This window comes from Meriones unguiculatus (assembly GCF_030254825.1).
Source record: "Meriones unguiculatus strain TT.TT164.6M chromosome Y unlocalized genomic scaffold, Bangor_MerUng_6.1 ChrY_unordered_Scaffold_25, whole genome shotgun sequence".
Taxonomy (NCBI): Eukaryota; Metazoa; Chordata; class Mammalia; order Rodentia; family Muridae; genus Meriones; species Meriones unguiculatus.
The window spans coordinates 25,548,721-25,564,350 of NW_026843710.1; the positions used below are offsets into that span (position 1 = coordinate 25,548,721).

Below are 15,630 nucleotides of genomic sequence, written 5' to 3' on the forward strand. Positions count from 1 at the left end.
GATCTTGCCCACAGCACTTCAGTGTCCAAGTGTGTTCCATAGTAATGAGAACAGGATTCCACTGACATGAAGTGATTGGACTACTCTTTGATAACCTCACCCTGGTGGGGGAGCAGCCTTATCAGGCTACAGAGAAAGACATTGCAGCCACTCATGATGAGATTTGATAGACTAGGAACAAAAGGAAATAGAGGAAGACCTCCAGTATCAGTGGACTTTGGGAGGGGAATGCATGGAGAATGGGAATGAAAGGTGGGTTTAGGAGGGGAGGAAGAAGGGGTTTATGTGGGGATAAAATTGAAGTACGTGTAATTAATAAAAATTTAAATAAGAAATTAAAAAAATAATTTCATTTAAAGTTATATTATAGGATGGTGAGCTTTGAAGTTGATATGCCAATGAAAGTGAACAGAGAGAATGGAGTCTCTGCCTCTCAGTCTCTGTCACTTTATATCTTTGTTTCTGTTGGTCTCAGTCTCTCTATTTCTGAATCTCTCTCTCTAGCTCTCTCTGTCTTTTCCAGTTTCCCTCTCTCTGCCAAACACTTGTGATTCAGTCAGAAAAGTTCTCAGTTTTGATGAAAGACTACCACATGATGACTGCTTACTTATGTGGTGCTCAGTTTGGCAGCACATATAATGAAATTGGAATGATACAGAGAAGATTAGCATGTCCCCTGTGCAATGATGACATGAAAATTCGTGAAGCATTCCAAATTTTTTGGAGAAATTCAAGAAAACAGAATTAGAGGAAATTGTGCAGAGAAAGAACATAGGGAAGAAAACAGGAACTATAAAGATAAGCATAACCAATAGAAATAAGAGATGGAAAAAAGAATTTCATGTGTGGAAGATACAATGGAAGAAATTAATGTATCTGTCAAAGAAAATGTAAAATCTAAAAATTCATGAAACAGACCATCCAAAATATTCAAGACAACATAAAAAGACAAAACCTAAGAATAATACGAATAGAGGAAAAAGATGAATCCCTCCTCGAAGACCCCGAAAATATTTTCAACAAAATAATTAAATATTCCCCAACTTAAAGGAGAAGCTAATAAGAATACAAGACGTCTACAGAACACCCAATACATTAATTTAGAAAGGAAAATCTTCCCAACACATAGTAATGAAAACAGTAAGTAAAGAAAACAAAGAAAAAAATACTAAAAGCTGCAAGGGAAAAAAAAAAACAAGTAACATTTAATGGCAAACCCATCAGAATCACACCTGACTTCTCAACAGATACTATGAAATCCTGAAGGGCCTAAACAATTACCATGTAGGCCCTAAGAGAACACAGATGTTAGCCCAGGCTACTATACCAGGAAAACTCTCAATCTTCATAGACAAAGAAAACCAGATATTCAATGAAAAAAAAATTCAACAATACCTAAACACAATCCCAGCATTACAGAACACATGAGAAGAAAAAACACAACCCAAGAAAACTAGCTACTTTCAAGAAAACACAGGAAATAATTAATCTCACTACTTCAGTAAAACAAAACAACAACAACAACAAAAAAAACAAAACAGAACAAAACAACCAAGCACACAAACTTATGACCACAGCCAACATCAAAATCAAAGGATCTAATAGCCACTAGTCATTAATCTCTCTCAACATCAATGGACTCAATTCTCCAATAAAAGGATACAGACCAACAGAATGGATGCATAAACAAGACTCAGCAAACTATTGCATGCAAGAAACACACCTAAGTCACAAAGATATACATTACCTGAGGGTAAAGGGCTGGAAGACAGCTTTCCAAGCAAATGGACCCAAGCAGCAAGCAGGAGTAGCCATTCTTATATCTGATAAAATAAACTTTCAAACAAAATTAATAAAAAGAGATGGACATACTTCATACTCATCAAGGGAAAATTCCTCCAGGAATAGATCACAATCCTGAACATATATCCCCAAATACAAGGGCACACACATATATAAAAGAAACATTGATAAAACTTAAACCACCCATAGATCAACACACATTAATAGTGGGAGACTTCGACACCCCACTCTCAACAAAAGACAGGTCATGAAAGCAGAAATTAAACAAAGAAATCATGTCTCTAATAGTGGTCATGAATCAAATGGACCTAACTGACATTAACAGAACCTCACACCCAAAACACAAAAGAATTTACCTTCTTCTCAGCTTTTCATGGAACCATCTTGAAAATAGACCATATTGTTGGTCACAAACCAGGCTCAAGAGATACAAGGAGATTTAAATAATCCCTTGTATCTTGTCTGATCACCATGGAATAAGGCTGGACCTCAACAATAACAGAAATAGCAGCAAAAAACCTACACACACATGGAAACTGAATAACTTACTACTAAATGACAGCTGGGTCAGCAAGAAATAAAGAAAGAAATTAAAGTCTTCCTAGAACTCAATGACAATGAAGACACAAAAAATCAAAAATTGTGGGATACAATTGTGGGACACAATGAAATCAGTTTCAAGAGTTAAATACATAGCACTAAGTGCATTCAAGAAGAAATTTGAGACAACTCATTCAAGCAAATTAATGGCTCACCTAAAAGCCCTAGAAAAGATAAGAAGCAGACACAGAAAAAAAAAAAAAAAAGCATATGGCTGGGAATAATCAAACTCAGGGCTGAAATCAATCAATTAGAAACAATTATAACAATTCAGGGATTCAATGAAACCAAGAGTTGGTTCTTTGAGAAAATCAACAAGACAGACAAACCCTTAGCCAAGCTAACTAAAAGGCAGACAAACACCGTCCAAAACAACAAAATCAGAAATGAAAAGGGGAACATAACTATAAACACTGAGGGAATCCAAACAATCATTAGGACTTACTTCAAAAGTCTATATGCCACAAAATTTGAAAATCTAAATTAAATGGACCGTTTTCTTGACTGAATCTACTTACCAAAGCTGAATCAAGACCAGGTAAATCAATTAAACAGTCCTATCCCTCATGGAAATAGAAGTGATCATTGAAAGTCTCCCATCCAAAACAAGGCCAGGACCACATGGTTTTGGTGTAGAATTCTACCATACCTTCAAAGAAGAGCTGTCTGCAATTCTCTTTAAATTATTCCACAAAATGTAAACAGAAAAAACACTACCAATCTAATTCTATGAAGCCACAGTCACCTTGGTACCTAAACTTTCAAAGACCCAACAAAGAAAGAAGATTTCAGGCCAACCACCCTTATGAATGTTGAAGCAAAATTACTCAACAAAATACTTGAAAACTAAATACAAGAACACATCAAAGATATCATCCACTCTGACCAAGTAGGTTTTATCCCAGATATGCAGGCATGGTTCAGTATACAGAAATCCATCAATGTAATCCACAATATTAACAAACAGAAAGGAAAAAAAAAAAGATCAACACATGATAATCTCCTTAGATGTTGAAAAAGCATTTGACAAAATCCAACATCCATTCATGTTTAAAGTTTTGGAGAGATGAGGGATACAAGGCAAATATCTAACCATAGTAAAGGCAATATACAGCAAGCCTATAGCCAACATCAAACTAAATGGAGAGAAACACGAAACATAAAGCAATCCCACTAAAATCAGGGACAAGGCAAGACTGCCCCCTCTCTCCATATCTCTTCAAAATAGTTCTGGAAGAACTTGCTAAAACAATAAAACAGTTGAAGGAGATCAAGGGGATAAAAACTTAAAAGGAAGGAGTCAAATTATCACTGTTTGCAGATGAGAAGATACTATGCCTGAGTGACCCCAAAAATTCTACAAGGGAACTCCTACAGCTGATACACACCTTCAGCAAAGTGGTGAGATACAAAAATAAGAAGAAAAAAAAAACTGTAGCCCTCTTGTATATAAAAGACAAAGGGCTGAGAAAGAAATAAGGGAAAGAACACCCTTCACAATAGCCCCAAATTACATAAAGTACTTTGGGGTAACCCTAATGAAAGAAGTCAAAGACTTTTATGAAAATAATTTCAAGTCTCTGAAGAAAGAATTAGAAGAAGATATTAAAAGATTGAAAGGTCTCCCATGCTCATGGCTTGGCAGGATTAACATAGTAAAAATGGCCATCTTACCAAAAGCAATCTACAGATTCAGTGCAACTACCATCAAATTATCAACACAATTATTTAAAGACCTGGAAAAAAATTCTCAACTTCATATGGAATAACAAGAAACCCAGAATTGCTAAAACAATCCTCTACCATAAAAGATCTTCTGGATGTACCTCCATCCCTAATCTTAACCTGTACTACAGGGCAACAGTAATAAAAACTGCATGGTACTGCCATAGAAAAAGTATGGTGGATCAATGGAACCGAACAGAAGACCAAGAAATAAGCCCACAAACTTATGGACACCTAATCTTTGACAAAGATGCCAAAAACATTACAATGGAGAAAAGATAGCATCTTCAACAAATGGTGCTGGTATAACTGGATATCTGCATGTAGAAAAATGAAAATAGATCTATACTTATCAGCCTGCACAAAACTAAAGTCCAAGTGGATCAAAGACCTCAATATAAATACAGACACATCAAATCAGTTAAAAGAAAAAGTGGGGAAGAACCTTGAACTCATTGGTACAGAAGACAACTTCCTAAATAGAAAACCAAAACTACAGGCTCTAAGAGCAACAATCAATAAATGGGATCTCATGAAACTGAAAAGCTTCTGTGAAGCAAGAAACACCTTCATCAAAAACAAAACGACTGCATACAGATTGGGAAAGAATCTTCACCAACCGTTTATATGATAGAGGGCTAATATCCAGTTTTTATAAAGAACTGAAGAAGCTAAAAATCAGCAAACCAAGTAATCCAATTAAAAAAAAATGGGGAACAGAGCTAAACAGAGAATCCTTTGTAGAGGAATACATAATGGCAGAAAAACACTTCAAGAAATGTTCAATGACATTAACCATTGGGGAAATGCAAATCAAAACAACTCTGAGATTTTACCTTACACCCATCAGAATGGCCAAGATGAAAAACTCAAGTGACAACACATGCTGGAGAAGCTGTAGAGAAAGGGGAACCCTCCTCCATCGCTGGTGGAAATGTAAACTTTTACAACCACTCTGGAAATCAATCTGGCACTTTCTTAGACAACTAGGAATAGGGCTTCCTCGAGATCCAGCCACACCCCTCCTAGGTATATATCTAAAAGTGGCTCAAGTACACAATAAGGACATTTGCTCAACCATATTTGTAGCAGCTTTATTTGTAAAAGCCAGAAGCTGGAAACAGCCTAGGTGCCCCTCAATTGAAGAATGGATGCAGAAATCATGGTACATCTGCATAATGGAATATTACTCAACAATGAAAAATAACGAAATCATGAAATTTGCAGGTACATGGTAGGACCTAGAAAGGATCATCCTGAGTGAGCTGTCCGAGAAACAGGAAGACACACATGGTATATACTTACTAATATAGACATGTGTTATAGGATAACCCTACTCAAATCTGTACGTCTAAAGAAAATAATTAAGAGAGAAGACCCTGACTAAAATGCTCAATCCCCATACTGAAAGGCAAAGAGGATGAACACCAGAAGAAAAAGAAAACAGGAAACAAGCTAGGAACTTACCACAGAGAGCCTCTGAAAGGCTCTGCCCTGCGGACTATCAAAGCAGATACTGAGACTTATGGCCAACTGTTGGGTACTGTGCATGGAATCTTATGTAAGTAGTGGGAATTAGTAAGATCTGGAAAGGACAGGATCCCCACAAGGAGAGCAAAAGAACCAGAAAATTTGAACACATGGGTCTTCCCATAGATTCATACTCCAACCATACATGGAGATAACCTAGAACCCCTGCACAGATGTAGCCCATGGCAGTTTAGTGTCCAAGTAGGTTACATGATAATAGGAAGAGGGACTGCCTCTGATATAATCTGATTGGCTTGCTCTTTGATCACCTCCATCTGAGGAGGGAGCAGCCTTCCCAGGCCAAAGAAGATTACAATGCATCCAGTCCTGATGAGATCTGATAGACTAAGATCAGAAGGAAGGTAGAGGAGGAGCTCCTCTATGAGTAGACTTGAGGAGGGTCCAGCATGAAGAAGGGTGTGATAGGGTGAGATCGGGAAGGGAGGAAAAAGAGGCTAAGGGAGGATAAGAACTGAATAAAGTGTAATTAATAAAAAAAAATAAAGAGTAAGAAGAAAAATTAATAAAAAGAGAATTTAAGGGCAATGAAGTATTTGAAAGGTGGTGCTGTTCCACACTAGCATTGCCAAACCTCTATGAGCAAGGCAGCCTTGATTGACCTTGCTGGATAGGCACCTGTGCCCTACCATGGATCAGTGAGGAACCTTCCTAGTACTGAGGTTTCCAGTTTGAACTGTGCATTCAGAACAGAGAAAAGGGTCCATGTTATATGTCTAGTAAACAAGATCAGCAGTGTTTCCTGCCGTGGTCCTCCAGACAAACCCTCTAAACATTGCATTAGTGTCAGGACTGCTTTTTCAGATGTGCCATCTGAACTCATGGGGTCTGAGATAGTTGGGTAACTACTAGTTCATGGCTAGCATTCTCTGCTATATTATAAGTTCCTATAAACAGGCCTTATAAATGCAAACTCTGCCCACTTTAAACAGAATCTTTTCTCCATGTTAAAAGTCAAATGCTTTTTCAGCATCTAAGGAAATGATCATGTGGTTTTTCTGTTTCATTTTGTTTATGTGGTGGACTACATTGATGGATTTCCGTATGTTTAACCACCCTTGCATGCCTGGGATGAAGCCTACTTGGTCATGATGGATGATATCTTTGATGTGTTCTTGGATTCGGTTTCCAAGTATTTTATTGAGTATTTTTGCATCAATATTCATAAGAGAGATAGGCCTGAAGTAATCTTTTTTTGTTGGGTCTTTGTGTGGTTTGGGTATCAAGGTAACAGTCGCTTCATAGAATGAGTTTGGTAATGTTCCTTCTTTCTTGAATGCTCTCCAAAAGGGCATAGATTTATTCCTATTGTGAAAAAAATTTCTTGTACCCTTTGTTTTATAAGAGTTGATTGAATATTCAGAAACCTGAGACTTCAAAAGGATTTTCTTCGCATCTCTGTCACCTCATTTATACTCCCTCTTTCAAGTGGACCCTGATAGACTAGCCTGCAGGACTGTGAGGTTACCTTCTTCTTTCCCTGCTATTAGGGACTCAATAACCCAGGGAACCCTAAAACCTGCCAGCCTATTAAATCAATAAGAATGTGAAGATACACCAGTAACTGTTCAGTTCAAATTCACAACCTAGGAAATTTTAGATCCAAGACCACAGTAGGAAACCACCTTTTCATTCAGTGCATTCCTCTTAATCCCACATTACCAGATATTTACTCACTGGGAAGAAGAGCTAGAGAGACAGATTCAGAAACAGAAAGACCTAGATCATCAGAAACCAAGTTATAAAGATACAGAGACCAAGACTCCATTCTGTCGGTCACTTACTTTGGGATATCAACCTTACAACACACCCTCCTGTAATATAACTCCAGTAGGAATAATATTATCTAACAAGGCTATACCTCCTAATCCATTCCAGATATTTGTTCTCTGGGTATTCACCATGTAAATAGATGAGCTTCAAGGGGACATTACAATTCAAATCACCAGGAAGTTTAAGAAGATAGAGGAACTTCTAGGCTAAAAGAACATAGTCCAATATTATGCAGATAGAGAGAGACCTTAAAATACTCAGTCCTCAATGGGATTTCCCTATGAAATTCTCCCTCCCCAAGAGCTTTGTGAAGCCTGCATGAGATGAGGAAGGAAGTGTGTCTTAAGTAGAAGGAATTTAGGACAAAAGGAGAAGAATGTCCTGAGAATCAGGCCACAGAGAAAGATGATGCAGCCAGCCTTGATGAGAACTGATAAGCTAGGGTCAGAGAGAAGGGGCATTAGGCCTGCGCCAATCAGGGAGCAAGAGAAAGGGCATATGGGTAGAAGAAGGGCATAGGGGTGGTTGGGACAGGAAGGAGAAGTGGGAGGGGGCAGGAGAGTGCATACAAAGTGAACATATGGTAACAAATAAATACATAAGAAAAACTGTGATCAAGGTGTAAACATTTGAACTCTTCAGAACTGATGGCTTCTTCTTGGGCATGGTGCCAGGATATCAAGGATGAACTCAATATTCTTTAAGGGACTCTGCACTAAGATTCTGATCATGTTCCAATAAGAATATCAGCAACATATACTTCATTTGATGTATTTTAATAAAAGAAAATATTTTTAGTGTGACACAGGTAGGAATTTGAACATGGGATTATTGGGAAAGTAGTGTAATGTATGTTACATGAAATTCCCACATAATCAATAAAAATAATATGACAACTTTGACAACTTTTATACTGACTTTTAACATGGAGAAAGAATTCTGCTAAAGGAGGGGAGAGTTTGACTTTGTAAGGCATGCTTTCCTGGAACTCATTGTGTATAAGAGAATCCAGCCATAAGCTAGTGGTTATCCAGCTGCCACAAATCCCATGAGCTCAAGTGACACTTCTGAACAGTCAGTCCGGGTGCTAATCAGTTCAGAGGGATCATTCAGAAAGACTGCAGCACTTCGGCATGTAACATGGACACATGTCTCTGTCATGTAGGCCCAGTTTTAATTGTAAAACCCCAGGACCAGGAGGGTTCCTCACTGACCACTGTGTAGGACACAGCTGCCAATCCTGCCAGGTCTGCCAAGGCAACCCTGATCATAGAGTAGTATGAAACAACAGCAGTGTGATACAACCCCAGCTGTCAAATTGTTTATTGCCATTCAGTTCTCCTTTCACATACATCAATATTTCTCTTTTTCACTCACACCAATCCCAGGAATTATCTTGTTTCCTTTTTTCCCCTATTCTTAAAGACACAATATCCCAGGGAACCCTATAAAATGCCATTAATATATATATATATATATATATATATATATATATATATATATATATATGAATGTGAACGTACATTTAGTGAATACATGAGTAACTTATCAGTTCAGAGTCAGAATCCAGAAAATTTCAGTTGCAAGAACACAGTAGGAGAACATTTTATTTTTACTTTCCTCTTATTCACACATCAATTTGAAGGTTCCTGACTTAGGATGCTGTTCAATTAAACAAACATTAAAATTTCATTTTCTACCTAACATTGTCACAGAGGTAAACAGGAGTAAAGGTGTTTGATCTGGATAAAGGGATGAGATAAAGGCTTGTTGTCACATGTGCACAGGATCTGAGATCCTGGACTCTGAGGAAGTTTGTTTACTCATATCCATGGAATGCTCAAGATTCTCTCAGCTGCTGATAGGTTGAGAGGAAGAATGATGTCATGCAACAGGTGAAAGACAGTAAGAGTTCAGGAGCCACTTATTAAAAGGACCAAGTGGACAGCCTGATTGAGAGAAAGGGTGAGCAGCTCTACATGACTCATTCAGGGCAGATGAAAGTATGCAACACAGAAATGATAGTTGCTCTGTCTAAGACTCTTAGTTTAGGAATAGTTTCCCATATTTATTACAAGTAGTCATTAATAAAGTCACGTGTCCTTGACATGCGAGTTTCACATTATCACAGAGTCTATTATTATTTGTTAAATGCACAGATATGCCCTCAGTCAGTAGATTACTGTCTGAGAATATGCTCCTTGACCAAGGCAAATCTTTGTTTAAAAAGTGTTTAATTGGTATCTTGCTTATAGTTTTAGAGAAACCATCCATGATGTCATGTCAGCAAGCAGTCATCTTGTGTTCCTTCAGCAGAACTTCGAGCCTTTCATACTGAAACATTACTGGCAGGCAGAGAGAGGGACACACAGAGAGAGACAGAAAGAGCTAGAGAGTGATTCAGAAATAGAGAGACCAAGATGAACACAAACAAAGGTAGAAAGTGGCAGAGATTCAGTGACAGAGACTCCATTCACTTTCTTTGGCATATTGACCTCAAAGAACACCCTCCTATAATATAACTCCAATAGTAATTATATTATCTGACAAGGCTATACCTCCTAACCCTTACCAGCCATTTTCTTACTAGGGACTCCACCTATAAATAGAGGAGTTTCAATGGAACATTGCAATTCAAATTACCAGGAAGTAGAAGAAGATGGAGATATTTCTAGGCTAAAGGAACACAGTTATCCTGATAGTTTGTCATTCAACACAATGATTAAAGTCCCAGCAAATTCAAAGGACTAAAGAACAAGACTGACAAACCCCTTTGAGGAAAATGTAGTATATTTCCATAACTGAATATTACTCAGCTAAGAAAATGACATCTTGATATCTTCAGGCAAAAAAAAAAAAAAAAATAGAAAAAGGAAAAATAATCCTGGGTGAAGTAACTAAAATGAAGAAAGACAAATATGGTATGTATTCACTTGTTAGGAAGTCTACTAATAGTGAGGGTTAAACTTCCAATAAGCCATCTAATTGTGACTCCAGCAGGCTTCCACCAGTGGGATTGGGTGGCATTTATTTGAGTTGATGTGTAATGATATCCTATGGAAATTTTAAAGCAACCCATGTTGTTGTTTTTAAAGCATGTTGCTCTCTGCCCTCAACTGATGGATGACTGCCATCTTCTAAAATCCATAGAGATGCTTCTTTCTGTATCAAATGGGATATCATACAGAGACCCACAGTCTGATAATGTGCAGAGAAAAACCTTTAAAAAAACCGAAGCTCTAAATGGAACTTCTGTATGAAATTCTCCCTCCCCTCTGTCCTCTGGGAAGCCTGCAGGAGAGGAGGTAAGAACAGTGTCATGAGAAGAGGAAATTAAGGACATAGCACAAAAATGCCCTGAGAATCAGGATACTTAGGAAGATGATGTTGCCAGACTTGATGAGACCTGATAAGATAGGGTCAGTTAGGAGGACGGGTAAGACTTATTCTATCACTAAAATAGAGAAAGGGCATAGGAGTAGAAGAAGGAGTGTGGGTGGGACTGAAAGGAGAAAGGGTGGGGGCACCAGATTGGAAACAAAGTGAACAACTTGTAATAAATAATTACATAAGAAAAACTGTGATCAAGGTGATGAAGTATAGAGCTCTTCAGGACTGATGGCTTCTTCTTGTGGTTGGTGTCAGGGTGCAGCAATGATGAAATCAGTTCTCTTTAAGGGAATTGGCACTGAGACTCACAACACATACTTCAATTGATGTATTCTAAAGATACAAAATTCTTAGTGTGACCCATGGGCAGGAATTTGAACCTGGGAGCAATAGAAAAGGAGTGTAAAGTATGTAATATGATATTACATAATCAATAAAAATAATATGTTGACAAATTTTACAATAACTTTTAACATGGAGAAATTATTCCGCAAACGGAGTACAGATATTTGAAAGGCATGATTTGCAGGAACTCATTATATACCAGAGAATCCTTGACATGAATAAGTACTTTACCCAGCTACCTCAGACCCCATGACCTGAGGTGGCACCTCTGAACGAGCAGTCCTGGTAACAATAATACTTATAGAATTTGTCTGGCGTACACAGATGTTATTGTTTCCTATTCATATAACACTGACCGATTTCTCTGTCCTGAAGGCCCAGCTTAAAATGCAAACCTCTGGACCAGGAGGGTTCCTCACTGACTACTCAATAGGATACAGCTGCTGATTCAGCCAGGTCAGCCAAGGCAAGTTCATAGAGGGTTTCCAACAATAGTGTGGAAGAGCACCAGCTGTCAAAAAGTATATTGCCCCTCAGTTCTCCATTTACATACACTGATCATTCTTTGTTTCAGCCAAATGAGTCCCAGGAATTGTCTCATTTTCTTATCATTTTCTGGCTTTTAAAGACTCATTGCCTGAAGGAACCTTAGACCCTGCCAGCCTATTATATTAATAAGAATGTGAAGGTTCATATAGTGAGTATACCAGCAACTGCTCTGTTCAAAGTCACAACCTAGGAAATTTCAGATCCAAGACCACAGTAGAAGATCACCTTGTCATTGGGTACATTCCCCTTAAGTGACATCACTTTGAAGCTTCCCTTTTAAGGAAGTTTCCCTAAAAACATTAAAGTTTGATTTTTTACCTAACATTGTCACAGAGGTCAACAGGAGTAAAGGTGTGGGATCGGGATAAAGGGATGAGATAAAGGCCAGTTGGGTTTCACAAGAAAATGCACATGTGCACAGGATCAAAGATACTGGAGAGTCAGGAAAGTTTGTTTACTCATCTCCATGGAAACCTTAACATTCTTTCAGGTGATGATTGGCTGAGAGTGTGAATAATATCATGATTCAGGTGAGAGTCAGTGTGAGTTTTAGGAGCCAGTTATTGAGAGTGCCCAGTGGGGAGAGTGCTTGAGAGATATGCTGAGCACCACTATATGCCTCAGCAAGGATGTACTCAGTTTTATTTAAAGGACTTGGTAGTGAGGCTTTGATCATGTTCCAATGAGTATATGCATAAAACATACTTCACATGATGTATTTTAATGAAAAAATAATTATTGTGACACATGGGTAGGAATTTGAACCTGGGAGTAATGGAAAGGGACTGTTATGTGTATTATATGAAATTCCCACATAAGCAATAAAAATAATATGTTGGCAACTTTTACACTGACTTTTAACATGGAGAAAAAATTCTGCTAAAGGAGGGCAGAGTTTGACTTTGTAAGGTGTGCTTTGCAGGAACTCATTATGTACCAGAGAATCCTAGACATGAACTAGTGTTTACTCAGCTACCTCAGACCCCATGAGGTCAGGTGGCACTTCTGAACAAGTCCTCACACTAATGCTACATTCAGAAAGTTTGTCTAGAGGACAATAGAAGGAAAGACACTTTCTTCTGTATCCAAGGCACATATCACAGAAACATTTCTCTGTCTTGAAGATCCAGTTTTAACTCTAAACTCCAGAACCAGGAGGGTTCTTCACTGACCACTGAGTAGGACATAGCTGCCAATCCAGCCTGGTCAGCCAAGGCAAGCCTGCTCATAGAGGGTTGGCAACACTAGTATGGAACAGCACCAACTGTCAAATGGTTTATTTCCACTAGTTCTCCTTTTACATACACCCATATTCCTCTGTTTCAGCTAAACCAGTGCCAGGAATTGTCTGGTCAACTCTTTTCCCTGATGTTAAAGCCTCAATAACCCAGTGAACCATAGTCCCTGCCAGCCTATGATATCAATAAGAATGTGAAGGTACATTTAGTGAGTACAGGAAAACTGCTCAGCTCAAAGTCACAACCTAGGCAATTTCAGATCCTAAACCACAGTAAGAGACCACCTTATTATTTGCTATATTGCCCTTAAACCCACATCACTTTAAAGCATCCATACATAGGAAGCTGTCCAGATAAATAAACATTAAAGTTTCATTTCCCACATGACATTGTCACAGAGGTAAACAGGTGTAAAGGTGTGGGATATGGATAAGACTCTTATTTCAGGAAAATTGTAACATATTTCTTTAGAGTGGTTATTACTGAAGTCACCTGTCCTTGTTATGTGACTTTCATGTTATCACAGATTCCATTATTACTTGTTAAATGCATAGATATGTTGTCAGTAAGTGAATCACTTATGTGAAAATGCTCTCTGACAAAGGCAACTCTTTAAACAAAAACTGTTTAATTGGAAGTGTGCTTGTATTTTTACAGAGACCATTCAGGATGTCATGTCACAAAGTAATCATCTCGTTTTAGTCCTTCAACAGAACTGACAGTGTTTCATAAACTGCCTTCAGAGAGACAGAGCAAGATAGAGAGAGAGAAACAGCTAGAGAGACAGATTCAGTTGTAGAGACAGAGAACAACTGAATCAAAGATATAAAGTGACAGAGACCAAGAGCCAGAGACTCCATTTGTCTGGTCACTTTCATCCTCAATGCACACCCTCTTATGATATAACTCCAATAGGAATATTATTATCTAACAAGGTCATTACTCCTAACTCTGCCCAGATATTTCCTTAGTTTGTCATTCAATATAATCATTAAAGTCTCAGAAAATTCCAAGTTCTAAAGAACAGAACTGACAATCTCGTTTGGGGAAAATATGGATTATTTCCATAATGGAGTATTATTATGCTAAGAAAATGACAAAGATATTTCAGGCAAATGGATGGAAAGATGAAAAATAATCCTAGGTGAAATAACTAAAATTCAGAAAGACAAATATGGTTTTTAATCCCTTATTAGGAGGTTTCCTAATAGTGGGGGATAAAGTTCCAAAAGCCATCCACTGTGATGAAACCAGTCTTCCACTAGGGGAATAGGGTGGCAGTTAATTGAGTTGTTTGGCCAGCTCATCCTATGATAATTTTCAAGCAACCCAAGCTGTTGTTATTTAAATATGTTGCTCACTGCTCTCAATTGATAGATCAGTGTCATCTTCTTGTATCCACTGAGATGCTTCCTTCTGCATCAAATGGGATTGCATATAGAGAACCACAGTTCAATATTATGAACAGAGACACCTTAAAACACCCAGCTCTTCATGGGATTTCCCTATGAAATTCTCCCTCCTCTCATAGTTCTAGGAAGCCAGCAGGAGAGGAAGCAGGAAGAGTGCCATAATTAGAGAAAATTGAGGAAAGAAGGAGAACAATGCCCTCAGAATCACACTGCAGAGGAAGATGATTTAGCCAGAGTTGATGCGACTTGATCTGGGAACTAGAAAAAGGGCATGGGGTAGGAGATGGTGGCTGGGTGGGACTTGAAGGAGAAAAGGAGGGGACAGAATAGGAGATACAAAGTAAACAAATCTTAATAAATAAATACATTATTTATAAAAACTGTGATCAAGGTGATGAAGTATAGAGCTCTTCAGGACTGATGGACTTCTTCAGGGTGGTGACACAGAGTGGGAAGGATAATTCAGATTTCGTTAAGTAGTTGGCACTGAGACTCTGATCATTTTTAATGAGTATATGAACAACAAATATTTCAATTAATGTATTTTAAGAAAAAAATAATGTGTGACACATGGATAGGTATTTGAACCTGGAGCAATGGAAAAGTAGTGTAATGTATATTATAAGAAATATATAAAGAAGAAAAATACTATCTTGACAACTTTTATAATGACTTTTAATATGGAAAAAAGATTTTCCTAAAGGATAGCAAAGTTTGACTTTTTAAGGCATGCTTTCCAGAAACTCATTATGTAGCAGAGTATCCTAGCTATGAACTAGTGGTTACCCAGTTACCTGAGACCCAAGGAGCTCAGGTGACACCTCTGAACAAGCAGTCCTGGCATTGCATTTAGAGGGTGTGTCTGTAGGACCACAGCATAAAACACAGCTGCTTTTGTGTCCTAGGCATATAACAAGGACCTATTTCTCTGTCTTGAAGACTCAGTTTTAACTATAAACACCAGGACCAGGAGAGTTCCCAACTCACCACTGAATAGGACATAACTTCCAATCCAGCCAGGTCAGACAAGGCAACCCTGTTCATAGAGGGTTGGCAAGAGTAGTCTGGAACAGCATTAGCTGTCAACTAGTTTATTGCTCCTCAGTTGTCCATTTGCATACACTGATCTTTCTTTGTTTCTGCCAAACTAGTCCCAGGAATTGTCCTGTTTCTTTCTTTTTTCCATGCTCTTAAAGACTCAATACCCCAGGGAACCATAGACCCTGACAGCTTATTTTATCAATAAG

The 15,630-nt window shown here is 38.1% G+C and overlaps 1 non-coding gene across 1 annotated transcript; it reads left to right on the top strand.

Moving 5' to 3' along the window:
* The first annotated feature begins 614 nt into the window (after window positions 1-614).
* Window positions 615-721, top strand: LOC132651856 (U6 spliceosomal RNA). The gene has a single exon (XR_009589413.1). It is a non-coding gene; the product is annotated as a U6 spliceosomal RNA (small nuclear RNA).
* Window positions 722-15,630: the final 14,909 nt, after the last annotated feature.